Source organism: Triticum aestivum, chromosome 6B (assembly GCF_018294505.1).
Source record: "Triticum aestivum cultivar Chinese Spring chromosome 6B, IWGSC CS RefSeq v2.1, whole genome shotgun sequence".
NCBI classification, from domain to species: Eukaryota; Viridiplantae; Streptophyta; class Magnoliopsida; order Poales; family Poaceae; genus Triticum; species Triticum aestivum.
Genome location: NC_057810.1, coordinates 720830108 through 720844907, shown reverse-complemented (window position 1 = coordinate 720844907; position 14800 = coordinate 720830108). Strand labels below are relative to the sequence as shown.

Here is a 14800-nt window from a genome sequence, read left to right as displayed (position 1 = left end):
TTCGTGCTGATGGAAAGGTTAACAACTCTAAGAGGCATTTTATGGATCATTTCACAAAGCAATCTAAAATGGTGTCTAGAGTTACCGAAGAGTATTTCATCCAAGATAAGGTACTTCAGTTTAGTATGATCATTCGTAGTACATCTGTGTGTACACCAACATGAATAAACTTTGTTGTAGGCATACTTTCCTTTTCATGTGGACGAAAGTCATTGGATAACAGTTCTTATGCACAACAAGAAAAAAGAGTTTCAAGTTTTAAACTCTACTTGTAAATGCAGCAAAAGAGTTCTTGCAAAGATTGCTAAGATGGTAAGCTTACAGCATTACGTAAAACAATATATAGTTATTCGAAACGTACTTCATATGGATTTGTCATTTTTATTTCAGAGGGCAGAAATAGTGAATGATACAAACGAGGTGAATGCTCTTATTAGAACGGAACATCCTGATGTATCTTCCTGGCCAATAAGGGAGTACGATATGCCGTCACAAACAGACGGGTATGTTGCAAATGTTGAATTACTATGTACTTGTATGATCCATCAATAATTGACTTGTGGTTTCTTGCAGAGTATCTTGTGGTCTTTTCGTGGTGAAATGCGTTCAAAACTGGGACGGAGATGATTGGACATTTGAGTTCGATCAAGATGAGGTTAATGCTTCAAGGGGACGCATTCTAGCTGAAATACTTTTTTCAGAATGCAACACGAAGGATGTAGTGAAAGAGAAGATCCTCAAGATCATGGAGAAGAAATGAGTCAGAGGATGGGGTGTTGGCTATTATCTCCACTAAATAAACGTGCAGTTGTCGGTACTTGATACAATTTACATATTAAGACATCTCTTTATTTGAAGTGGTCGGTATTTGCTACAATATCACTCTTATGTGCGGCATGGTTTAGCATGTTTTGCAACTAAATAAATGTGATGTGGTCTGCTACAATATCACTCTTATTTGCGGCATTGTGGGTGATGATTTTTGAACATGTTATATTCACACTTTGTATTATGCAATGTTTGCCTCTTTCAATGTGGGCTCATATTATCCACTGTTTCCCATTTTAACTTTGTATGTACTGCCATTTGTTTGTCATACTTTCTGTATTCAAATGATCATTTGTATGTCAGCTTTGTAATCCCACATAAAAAGTGGCGGTCAGTGCGGGTTGTTGTTTCCGGCCGCTCCTTTCTGGCAATTTTTTTTTCAAAAAGTGAAGTTAAAAAAAATGCCCAACCCCCACTGCTGCCGGGCCCATAGTAGCTTACAGAACGTACCCAAATCAAGCCCAAAGGCGACTCGGGCGGCTGATCGAGGCCACTAGCAGGCCCAGCAACGAGGTCCAACGGGGCGCGGGAGTGTTGTAGCAGAGGAGTTCGAAAGAGGGGGCGGAGGCAGCTATTTAAGCCGCTCCTCGCGCCCCCCCGCTTCCGAGGTGGGACTAAAAACGGCGCTGCCCCACGCGGGCGACGGGAGGGGGCGTGGGCCGGGGGAGGAGCTCCGCGCGGGCGAGGGGTGGGGGCATGGGCCGGGGGAGGGGCCCAGCCCGTTTTTTCCTTCTTTTTTTGTGGTTCCTTTTTTCTTTTTCTTTTTCTTTTCTTATTTTCCTTTTCTCTTTTCAATGTGCGAACCTTTTAAATTGAATGAAGTTTTATCAAAATTGATTAACTTTTTTCAAATTCAATGAACTCCTTTTCATTTTTGATGTTTTTTCCAAAATCGATGAACTCATTTTTTCAAAATTAATGTTCCTTTTTGATGAACTTTTTTCATTTTGTTGAACTTTTTATAAAATGGATGATTTTTGTAAAAAAAATACGTGAACTAAAAAGGAAAATAAGAAAAGAAAAAGAAAAAAGAAAAAAGAAACTAGAAAAAAATGGCGCCCCCATCGAGCCCCACGTTGCACGTTTTCGCCGCAAGGCTTAGGAGGCCTAATTTTCACTGTCCCGGGCCGGCCCAGTTCAGCCCAATGAAGGCACGCCGCCACTCGGCCCCTCCCCCGGCCCTGTACAAATAAACAGAATTTCAAAGCTGCATATAGAAACAGTACAAATCATCACGTAACAGTACAAATGAAGTTTTTTGGCACACATGTGCGAATAAAATCAGTACAAATAAACAGAATTTCGAAACTGCATATAGAAACAGTACAAATCATCACGTAACAGTACAAATAAAGTTTTCTAGCACACATGTGCGAATAAAAATAGCATAGGTTATTCAGACATGACTCGTGCGACCACTTTTATTCTTCTAACCAACCAAGCTGCTTCTCTACGCCCGATTCCTGAACAAAATATAAAAAAATTGGGTGAGAAAATATAGTCGGTGAAATCAAATTGGCAACATATAACAAAACAAAAAGGTAGCAACTCACTTCTCATTCACACTACATGTAGCCTTGTTATGACTTGGGAGACTACACAGACTGCACAAAGGACCAGTTTTCTTCTCTGTAAAATCTTTTGGCCTACCATTCTTTGTAACGTCGGGCCACCCTTCGACCGCCCCTTCTTAGGTGCACCCTTCGTCGAAACTTTCTGAGGATCACCAATACCAGGCTCAACTTCTGAAGAACAAGGCCCCAATGCCTGATGTTGCTGCTGAGGAAGATGATGAAGGACAAGTTCTGAGGAAGCTCAAACCCAAGATTCCAGACCACAACGATGCTCATCCTATGGCTGAGAACATGAAGATCAGGAGAGATTCAGGGCTGAGGAAATGGAGAGAAACAGATCCATATGCTACAAGAAGAAGGACTGCTGTTGATTATAGATTCCACACAAAGGAACAACAAGACTTCTATGAGACAGTGCTGCTGGACAAGAAACCAATAGTGTGTGATATGAGGTGGGTCGACTGGACCTATATCAAGGAAAATGAGGCACACTATCCTGGTGTGTATGACAGCTTCAATGCTTGTGGAGTTGCAGACTTTGTTGGGCAGAAGCTCACAAAGTGGAATGAGGAGCTCATAATGCAATTCTACTCCAGAACGCATTTCTATCCAGATGGCAGGATAGTATGGATGTCTGAAGGTACAAGGTACCAATCAACTATTGAGGAATGGGCTCAGTTGATCAATGCCCCAGAAGAGCAAGAAGATGACTTGGATGTTTATGCCAAGAAGAAGATGGATCACAATTCTATGTCAAACATGTATAAGGAGATCCCAAACAAAGCTCTTGAGACTTTCAAGTTTGGATCAGTTCATTTTCTTCTGTCAGGGCTGCCTACAATCAACTGGATCCTAAGGCACACTCTTTTGCCCAAGTCAGGTGACCACAACATGATCAGAGGGCATGCAATTAACTTGCTACATATATTTGATGTGCCACAGAAGTTCAAGGTCATGAGCCTCATAGTTGAGACTATCAAGAGGACAGCAACTGATCAGAAGAGAAGTTGTGGATATGCCCCACATATTCAGGAGTTGATTAACTTGAAGATGGGCACATGCACATACCTGTTGGATAAGGAACACTTGCCCATCCATCCAGATTTTGAGGACAATCAAGTTGTGATGAATGAGAATGAACCATCATCAGTACAAGCTCAAGCAAAGAAGGAGAAGGCAAAATGGAGAAAGCTGCCAAGATGCCAACTCAAGAAGAGGCATCTGAGTACTTTCTGAAGAACAAGCAGGAGCAGCTTGGTTATCCGATAGCATAAACTCTGAGGATTGAGAAAGGACTGGCCACCCTGACTCGAAACCAAGAGAGCTTGGAAAGAATCATGGAACAAAAGTTCTATGACTTAGATGTGAAAGTAATTGAGATTCAGTCTGCTGTGGAGCAACTACAGGATGACATGCAGGAGAGGAAGGGCAAAACAACAACTGATGCATTTGTCAGAGTGCCTAGAGCTCAGAGATCATCTGCAGTGCTAGAACCTGACACCAGATCCACTTCATCTGCACCAGCTACAGCTTCAGTGCCACCAGCTCCAGCACCTACCCCAGCAGCTCCATCTACTTCAACTGAAGCCTTCATCCTCGGTGTTATCCGGACTCCACCACCTGAAGACCAAGCCTGAGAGTCGTTTTAGTGCTATCATTTTCTATGAACTTTTTGGTAACTTGTTGCCAAAGGGGGAGAAAAATGTATAGATCATATGCTTCGAGAGAGAGAGTTTGTTTGCTTTTGTTCTCTCTTGTCTTCTTGGTTGAACTTTGTTTGCTTTTGATTGCTTGAGATACTATTCTATTATCTGTGAGACATTGATGTTCATGTGTTTGATCATAAGCTACACTTATGCTTTGTTGGATGATATTATCTTACTTATCCTTATATGATCACTCACTTTGCTTGGTGATGAGTGCATGCATTTAATTCTTATCATTTTGAGCGCTTCACCAAGATGTATGTGACATGGAAGAGTAACCCATGATCCTAACTCATTGTGCATTTGCAGTCCAAAGCAAATCTTAAGATATGCACAAATTTAGGGGGGGCTCTTGCTTTTCACATACCTCTCAAAGCGACAATATCTTTTACTCTTATTATCATTTGTCAAAGCTTTGATCTATATGTTGTCATCAATTACCAAAAAGGGGGAGATTGAAAGTGCAACTATCCCTGGGTGGTTTTGGTAACTCCTAACAACATATAGCTCATTGAGCTAACATTACTCCAAGATTAATATTTTAGGAAAAACTCAATGAATGGCATGGCATGGATGAGGAAAGTGGATCCCTCAAAATTCTAAGGACAAAGGATTGGCTCAAGCTTGAAGCTCAAGACTCTACATTTTATATTTTAGTGATCCAAGATCACATTGAGTCTATAGGAAAAGCCAATACTATCAAGGAGGGATGAGGTGTTGCTTAATGGCTTGCTTGCTTCATGTGCTTAGTGATATGCTCCAAAATCCTCAACTACCTTCCCACATCCACATATGACCTAAACCAAAAGTCAATCTCGGCCCCGCCGATTCTTTCTATCCGGCGCCACCGAGTTTCAAATGTCATAGCCACTGCCACAAACCCTAGCCAAATCGGTCTCACCGATAGGATCTCGGTCTCACCGAGATGGGATTGCAATCTCTTTGTTTCCCTTCGTAACGTTTTGGTCTAACCGAAGTGAGCGATCGGTCCCACCAAGATTGCAATGTAAACTCTCTGTTTCCCTTTTGTAACATTTCGGTCTCACCGAGATGAGCGAATTGGTCCCACCGAGTTTACCTGACCAACTCTCTGGTTAGCTTATTACCAAAGTCACTCCCACCGAGTTTGTGTAATCGGTAACACTCCAATCCTTACTCTCCTTGCGTCCCTTGAGTCTGAACCTTCATTTATTGGTTTTGCACCTGAGCAGACGACATGGACGCTTACCTTAGTCGTCTCATGAATGATAATGTCAACCCTGACAACCTCTTTGACGATGAGTATTACCTGTTTGCTGGTGAAGGTACGTACACCCACTTGAGCAACATCCACCCGTTGGGAATATCACACTAATTATAAACATTGTTTGCAGGCTCAGATGCTGATGACATGGAGCACGACAAATTGGAAGATGACCGTCACAATACATATGTCGACCATGATCCATTTGACTATGTCTACTCAAACCTCCCAGACCACACACACATCCTGAAGCACGCCGCAAACTGCGATCACTGCAAGGCCAAGAAGTTTGAGTCCGAGGCCCCGGGATTCTGCTGTCGCAGTGGACAGATCGAGCTGAAGCAACCGGAGCCCATCCCAGAGCTAATGAGGCTTTGGTCTAGCACGGATGCGGACTCAAGGCATTTTCGGGAGAACATACGGTTCTTCAACGGCCACTTCTCCTTCACAACCCTCGGCGTCAGCCTCGATGAAAGCTACACAAACATGAAGTCTGGGGTGTACACGTTTCGGGCGCACGGCACCATCTACCACAACGTTCATTCCTTCGGGCCAACATCCCGTCCAGAGCATCTACAATTGTACTTCTACGACGACGACCCAGGCCTAACCCATCGCAAGGCTGCCACCGAGCAATTAGACCAGGAAGTCATCAGAAAGTTAGTGGACATACTCAGGGAAAACCCGTACTCCCAGTAGTTTAGGAGTTTGGGTGCGCACAGGGACAACCTCGACGATTACATGATAGACCTCAACACTGACCAGAGACTAGACCAACGGAAGTATAATATACCTCTGTCATCTGAGGTCGCTGCAATTTGGGTGGAGGGCACTGACCTGGCAAAGAGGTTCGATCGTAGGATTACACTTTGCGGGAACGACAACCAGAGGCACAGTATACATGTGACGTCTGGCTCGTATGACCCGCTCTCTTACCCATTATTCTACCCAAGGGGTGAGCTCGGTTGGCATCCGAAACTACCTAAACGTGATGTCCCTTGGCCGGTTGTGCAACAACCAAGAGGTAGACGTGATGATGATGATGATGATCAGGATGCAGGTAAGCCTTATGTGTATTCTGTCGTTTTGATGAATTGTATAGTACTCGTATGAATCCTAATGTCTGTGTTACTCATCCATATGCGGAGGGAAATAGCAGGTTATGCGTCTCGGTGAGAGACTACTACTGTTACATGCTGCAGACACGACCTGGGATATTCAATCCCATACTCTGTGGAGCACGATTGCTCCAGCAATGGGGAGTGGACATGTACATCAAGATTGAGAGTTGTAGGTTGAAATGGTACAGGAAGAACCAGACAAAGATCCGTGCCGACCTATATAAAGGAGTTGTTGATGCAATTACATCCGGGGAGACCCGGGCAAGCACTGTTGGAGTAAGGATAGTGCTCCCTGGAACGTACCCAGGTGGCGACCGCGACATGAAATGGAGACATATGGATGCCATGGCAATTGTCCATACCTACGGGAAGCCTGACATCTTCTTGACCATGACCTGCAACCCTAACTGGGAAGAGATAACAAATGAGTTGTTTCCTGGTCAGACAGCGCAAGACCGACCTGATCTTGTGGCTCGTGTGTTCCATGGCAAGTTAGAGGCTATGAAAGAGATGTTGTTCAAGAAGAATATCCTGGGTGTTGTTGTCGCACATGTATATGTAGTCGAGTTCCAGAAGAGGGGCCTCCCCCATGCACACTTTTTGTTGATCATGGATTCTACCTATAAGCTTGTCATTCCGGAGCAGTACGACCGACTCATTTCTGCCGAGCTCCCAGACAAGCAAAAGTATCCTGAACTCCACGCCTTGGTGGTGAAACATATGATGCACGGACCATGCGGTGCTCTCAACCCCAAAAATGTGTGCATGCAACAGAACGAGTGCAAGTGCAGATACCCGCGTCCGTTCAATGAAAACACGGCACAGGGCAAAGACTCATACCCAGTTTATCGTCGTCGAGATGATGGTCGGCGGGCTAAGGTCCGGAGTAAGATATTGGACAACAGATGGGTTGTACCGTATAACCCTTACCTTCTGCGGATGTTCAATTGCCACATCAACGTTGAGGTTTGCTCCAGCATAAAGGCCGTCAAATACCTTTACAAGTACATATACAAGGGCCATGATAGGGCTTCTTTCAGCATCGACCAGCCCGACGCCGATGGTAACATTGATGAGATCAAAAGATACGTAGACGCGAGGTGGGTTACTCCTCCAGAGGCGATGTGGAGGATATTTGGCTTCCCCTTGTGTGCCAATGACCCGCCTGTCCTACAGTTGCCTCTTCATCTCCCGAATATGCACAGGGTGGCATTCAATGAGCAAGCTCACTTGACCGACGTAGTCGCCTCTGAGAATGCTTCCAAATCCATGTTGACAGAGTACTTCAAAGCTAACCAAAACCACCCGTGGGCTAGGAATATATTGTACAAGGATTTTCCTAGAAGGTTCACATGGCAGAAGGGTAAGAAGTATTGGAAAGAGCGGGTGGAGCGTTATCAGATAGGTCGAATTGTGTCTGCCAATCCTGCCGAGGGGGAGCGATACTATCTGCGTGTGCTGCTAAACCATGTTGCTGGCAAGACATCCTATGAGGACCTGCTCACTGTGGACGGTAGGTTATGCGGGAGCTTTAGAGAGGCTGCCGAAAGGTTGGGACTCATCGAGGCAGATAACACGCTCGACGATTGTCTTACCGAGGCAGAGCAGTGGGCGATGCCATGTTCGCTCAGGAGGCTCTTTGCAACAATTTTGGTGCACTGTGAGCCAGGCGACGTGCGTGGTTTATGGGAGAGGCACTTCGAGCCTATGTCTGATGACTATCGGCGATCACACACGTGCCCGATTGAGGTGGAACAGATGGTGTTGCTTGACGTCAGGGGTATGTTGCAATCCATGGGCAAAGACATAGCTGATTTCGCTCTTCCATGCATTGACGGTGCGTTCGACCCAACCGAGGGCGAGGCCAGAGAAGTGATCGAGGAATCCAACGTCGATTTTGACATCAACGACACTAAATTGGCATCATCGCTTAACTTGGAGCAGAGGGTTGCATATGACGAGATACTAGCTGCTGTTGAACGCGGTGATGGGGGTGTGTTCTTTGTTGATGGCCCGGGAGGTACAGGGAAGACCTTCCTGTACAGGGCGCTGCTCGCCAAAGTTCGAAGCAAGGGAAACATCGCTATCGCTACCGCGACGTCAGGTGTTGCCGCTTCTATCATGCCTGGAGGCAGGACTGCCCACTCGAGGTTCAAGATCCCATTGAGCTGTGATGATGGCGCCTCATGCACCTTCACGAAGCAGAGTGGTACCGCCAAGCTACTGAGGATGGCCTCAATGATACTATGGGACGAGGCCAGCATGACTAAGCGACAGGCGGTCGAGGCACTCGACAATAGCATGCGCGACATCATGGGAAGACAAGACCGACCGTTTGGTGGAAAAACTGTTGTGTTTGGCGGGGACTTCAGGCAGGTGCTTCCAGTCGTCAGGAGGGGGTCTCGGGGTCAGATAATCGATGCAACCCTCCGAAGTTCACATCTCTGGAAGGGTATGCGCCAGCTAAAGCTCGTCACCAACATGAGGGCTCATAATGACACTTGGTTTGCGGATTACTTGCTAAGGGTAGGCAATGGCACCGAGGAAGTTGACGATCAAGGAAACATACGACTCCCTGAAGATATTTGTGTGCCGTCTACAGGTGAGGGTGACGACCTGGAGAAGCTGATTGACCATGTGTTTCCAAGACTAGATGACAACATGTCCGATCCGAATTACATGACTTCACGCGCAATCCTCTCCACCACGAACGACAACGTCGACAAGATAAACATACGCATGGTAGAGCGTTTTCGGGGAGAAGAAGTAATCTACCATAGCTTTGACAGTGCAGAAGACGACCCATATGGCTACTACGCTCCCGAGTTCCTAAATGGATTGACTCCCAACGGTCTGCCTCCGCATGCACTCAAACTGAAGCTCAACTGCCCTGTCATACTTCTGAGGAACATTGATCCGGCTAATGGTCTGTGTAACGGGACGAGGCTTGTGGTGCGAGGTTTCGAGAGGAACGCCATCGATGCAGAAATCGTGATCGGACAACACGCAGGTAGGAGGGTATTCCTTCCTCGAATACCCCTATGCCCGTCTGACAACGACATGTTTCCGTTCAAGTTCAAGAGGAAGCAATTTCCTGTAAGGCTTAGCTTTGCTATGACGATTAACAAGGCTCAAGGGCAGACCATTCCAATTGTTGGCGTGTACCTACCTAATCCGGTGTTCTCTCATGGTCAACTCTATGTCGCGTTGTCTCGTGCCACCGCGAAGAGGAACATAAAGATCCTCATTGAGAAGGATAAGAACAAAGATAATGGCAAGAAGCAAAGCAGTAGAACAAAGAAGCGAAAAAGACCTGCCTTGTCCTTAGAGACCTCGATGAAGAACATCGTCTATAAGGAAGTCCTTACAGGTTGAAGTCCGCCCTTAAGAAGGTGGCGGGTTTTGAATAAGACAAAGGATTTACTCTTTTGCTACAGATAATTTGGTGCTCTTCCGTGTTCTTGTACAAATATTTATCTTTCGATGTTAGCAATTGAACTTTATTATGTTTATTCAACAAGTCAAATATTAATAATATTGCCTCGGATTTGTGACTTTGCAAGTTGCCAATTTTTCCTGTATGTGACATTATTTTTCCTTTTGCCGGATTGCTTATGTATATTATTCTTTTGTTGTTTTGTAATCAATCATCTACTACATCTAAACTAGGCTTTGTTTTCCTACATAAATATTGCACACTGCCTGGGTCACTCCGTTGTTGTAAAACTAGACTCCACTGGAGTGCTCTACATTAGAGAAATATTTATGATGCGGCCCCAAAGCAGGCACAGTCAATGTTATTTATTTTTGTCCTATATAGTCTCTTATTTCCCCCTTATTTGAATTTTATAATCCTGGCTTTTCAATACATATCTAAACAGACATGATGTGTTTCTAACTACTTAGTTGCAGGTTTGGTGCAAGTAAACGGATGGATGCATGTTGACATCTTCATGATCTCACAAATATTTCCAGTAGTATTATTTTCCTTTCATTGTGCCATATTCTGTTAGTTGCTTTTCCTATTGCGTGTATCTTGCAGATAAATAGGAGTTCTAATGAATTGTTGGAACCTGGACAGTACCACAATGTATAACCACCTATTATTCTGCAACGAAATGTACAATTTATAGCATATCAGGTGCGCTTCTTTCTATTCGTGCCTTCAAAATATCAAACCAGAGGACATCTACTAATATATTTTTGTAGCTCTGTTGCTTCCGATGGTACATGAGCTATCATTGTGGGTCATCTACTAATATATTTTTGTAGCTCTGTTTGCATGTATGTACTATGAAAGAACAGTATGTACATGTCGGTATATTTTTTTCTATGTCACAAACATATGATCCTATCGTTCTCCCTATATGTCGTCCAAACACATCTAGATGAACCTATATGTCGTAAAAGTGCATATGTACTTCTCAGTTCTTATAGAGAACGAAAACTGGGTGGCATGCATTATCAGCGTTGTGTATAATCATTTAGGGAAATGTCAAAAAGTAGAAATCCCGTGAATTGGGAATAGAGAAATTCAAGTAGCTACGAAGTAACGACATACCAAATGATAAAGAATAGCCCCAATGCAGCTACAAAATCGCAATCCTTTGCTCAAAGATCTGAACTCAATTCACCCTGAAAAACATAGTCATCTGAAGTCAGACTGCATGATAGTCGGATGGGACAAAATCAATTGACTGTCTAAAACCGCCATCGGGGACATAACAAATATTTTGCGGTATATAGGTTCCTACTGACAGTTCAAGAAATGCAAACATATATCACTATTATGTTAAATAGGTCACCCAAAACCATGCTATAGATTAATCAAGGTCATGAGCCCAAGCATAATGACTACGCGTACCAAGCAAAAAATAGGACCTTGGAGATATGTAATGTAAAGTCAAAAATAATAATTATCATGCTTTCCTTTTGCTCCCTGAATCAATATTTTTAGAAAGCAAAATGGAAATACAAGGCACACATCATTAAGAAAGAGATGGTCATATTCTAATATTAACTCCTGCTCATTGTGGACGGAAGGCTATGTGGTAGAGCCAGCAGCCGACCAAAGCACCTGTATTAGGAGGGGATTTGTTACCTCGATGTGTTGATGAGGCAGTGGATTGGTCATGTCCCACGGGATCACGCAGCGGACGTAGTCGTTGACACATTGGGGAATCGGCTCGGGCTGCCCACTTCGTGGAATCGACGGCGCGGCAGCACACTATGCTCGGCTGGGGTAAAGAACATCATGCGGCGAAATCTAATTATCTGGATGACATGATCTAATTACACAAAATAAGATATCTTAATGGTTTTGTTAACTCAGATTATAAATCATAAAATTTATAAGAGGTAGAAAATTGTAAAAGAGACAAAGTTCGACAAATCACCTCTTTTCGTTCCATAAATCATGTGTTGTGCATATCATATAGCTTGGAGGATAATATCTGCCCATAGAAATGTTCAGAAAGAAGAAAAAGGTTATTATCGACAAAATGAAATGTCGGAATGAAATACATTCAGAGCTCGAATGAAATCAGCAAAGTAAATAAACCCCTTTTCTTTAGATAATCAAAAAGGTCAGAGTAATGGACCACACATGACAATAACCAGCATAGTTAACTTCTACTATTTCATCTATATATCCCCAACGTATATATAACAAAACAGTATAGAGAGGTCGGATAGGACTGATATATTAACTTCCACATCAAAGATCTGTGTCAACACACACATCCGATTGACCTTGTCCAAGGCCAAAAGAACAGTAAGAAAATTGGGGAATGACAATATAACTAATTTGAACATGCAGGACATTGTTACGTTCCTCACACGCAGAGGAACAGACTAAAAATCAAGCAGGCAAGTAAATAAATATGAGGTAACAATATTATGTTTTTCGTTCAGCAGCTGGTCTGATAAGAAAATAGTTGAAGAGTTAAGGAGAATATATATCCACTTGAGTGGTTCCTTGGCAGACGAACTTTCTTCACAAGGGTTGGCAAGCAAACTTAATTGTAAATGTAGGCAGCAATAATATACAGTACCAAAGTATATATGACAGTGTCGATGTAGTAGTAGTTGCGACTGTATCTCATCTAACAACAATTCAAAGAGAGAAAACATGTATGTACGAGCTCACTGGGCAATCAAACCATTAGTCAACGTGGAGCACCATGAAAAGAGTAAAGTTTAACTGAAGAATTGTTTGTTTTATTCTCACGTTGGTATCCTTCAGATCTGCATTAGGCCATTAGCTCTATCCACCTGCCATCATATTCTCTTACATTAAAGATTACCGAGGCAAATGTTAGACCACAATACATGGAGGACAGGTCGCTGGGGCAGGAAACTGGTTGTTGGGCGGGAGCATTTGGCTGCGGGCGACATGAATTCAGGAGACGGAGAGCGGAGACCAAGTGTGCAGCAGCGGGTACCCCGATCTACAGTGACCACGCATCCTAGGTCCTAACGATGGCGATGGGTGAATAGATTACCTCGAGGAGGAGAGCGAGCTCGGTACATGGCATTGGTGGGAGCAGAGGGAGGTTCATCCATGGCGTGGCGACAGGGGCGCTGAGCGAGGAAGAAGCGCAGGATCCCCGCTCCTCTCCTGGCACGCAAGCTCGTCCGTCGAGGTGGAAGAAGACCACCCTTCAGCGACGGCGGTGGTGACCTTTGCGTGATGTTGGTCGCCGGTTGTGTGCGCATGTGGCCGCGGCCTGGTCGCTCGATCTGCGCGGTCAGCGCCGTCGGATGAGTAGAGGGCTCGGACGAGAGGGGGAGGCGGTGGGAGACGAGTTCGCTGGTTCTGGCGGCTGTGGGGGCGACAGCGGAGGGAGTGGAGTGGGTGACTCGGCCGAGATTAGGGATTTGCGGGAGTGGAGAGGGAGTGGAGAGAGTGAGGGGAACAATAGAGTGAGGGGAAGGAGAAGGTGGGGGCTGTTTTTTTTTTTTGAGAAAGATATAGTGGGGGTTGGTTGGGCCGTGCGGGATAGGATAGTGAGGGGAAGGAGAGAGTGGGCTATGCTGATTTGGGCCTTGGATCCCAAAATTTGTTGTACGAAAAAACCATATATTATCCATGCAAAATACACCCCTCAAAAAAATCCATGCAAAATACAAGCATTTATTTTGTTATCACTATAATCAAGATAATATGAATTTATGAAATTGCAGGAATGTGTCTGGCTATTTAGTTTTTTTTCTTTATGCTCCGTTGGGACGTTAAAGAATTGGTTTGCCCGGTTTGCACGGTCAGTATTCTCGGTTACACATTTATCACCTTTATTAATGTAAGATATTCATGCTAATGGTGATTTCATGCTTGTGTAGGATGGGTATGAGCTGAGGAAGACGTTTTTAGTATAGTTGCTCAAATATCATGCGAGTGAAGCTAAAGACAATATCCTGCAAATGTGCGAGAATTTCTTAAAAGCGTCAAATAGATCTTAATGTGTAACAAATTTTTACTAATCAATCTACCTTGCAAGTGAAGTGGACTTAACTTATGTTTACATGTAAAATTTAACATGTATTATGTTTAAATAGCTCTAGCAAATATTTTAAAGCCCGTGACAATGCACGGGCATTCTACTAGTTTTGGTAATGTCATGGAACACTTCTACGACAGCACAGGTATGACTATCTTGACTCTGTCATAAATTTGTCATGGATGTACATGCATGACAAAAAAAGCGACCTACTGTGACGTATCATCACGGAAGTGTATTTTTTTGTAGTGATAACAACATACGTTGTTCCCTTTGTCATGGGTATGTTACTTGCTCGAGATTCGATCGTCGGTATCTCAATACCTAGTTCAATCTCGTTACCGGCAAGTCTCTTTACTCGTTCTGTAATACATCATCCCGCAACTAACTCATTAGTTGCAATGCTTGCAAGGCTTAAGTGATGTGCATTACCGAGTAGGCCCAGAGATACCTCTCCGACAATCGGAGTGACAAATCCTAATCTCGAAATACGCCGACCCAACAAGTAACTTCGGAGACACCTGTAGAGCACCTTTATAATCACCCAGTTACGTTGTGACGTTTGGTAGCACACAAAGTGTTCCTCCGGTAAACGGGAGTTGCATAATCTCATAGTCATAGGAACATCTATAAGTCATGAAGAAAGCAATAGCAGAATACTAAACGATCATGTGCTAAGCTAACGGAATGGGTCAAGTCAATCACATCATTCTTCTAATGATGTGATCCCGTTAATCAAATGACAACTCATGTCAATGGCTAGGAAACATAACCATCTTTGATCAACGAGCTAGTCAAGTAGAGGCATACCAGTGACACTCTGTTAGTC

At 44.0% G+C, this 14800-nt stretch overlaps 1 long non-coding RNA gene across 2 annotated transcripts; it reads right to left on the bottom strand.

Annotated features, from left to right (window-relative positions):
* Positions 1–2077: 2077 nt before the first annotated feature.
* On the bottom strand, positions 2078–14061 carry LOC123140010 (uncharacterized). 2 transcript variants are annotated; one of them, XR_006469739.1, is made up of 6 exons: positions 12976–14061; positions 11869–11925; positions 11574–11760; positions 11034–11107; positions 2382–2685; positions 2078–2291 (listed from the first exon to the last, which is right to left on the bottom strand). It is a non-coding gene; the product is annotated as an uncharacterized lncRNA (long non-coding RNA). The 2 variants fall into 2 exon arrangements; XR_006469738.1 differs by lacking the exon at positions 2382–2685.
* Between the last annotated feature and the right edge of the window lie 739 nt (positions 14062–14800).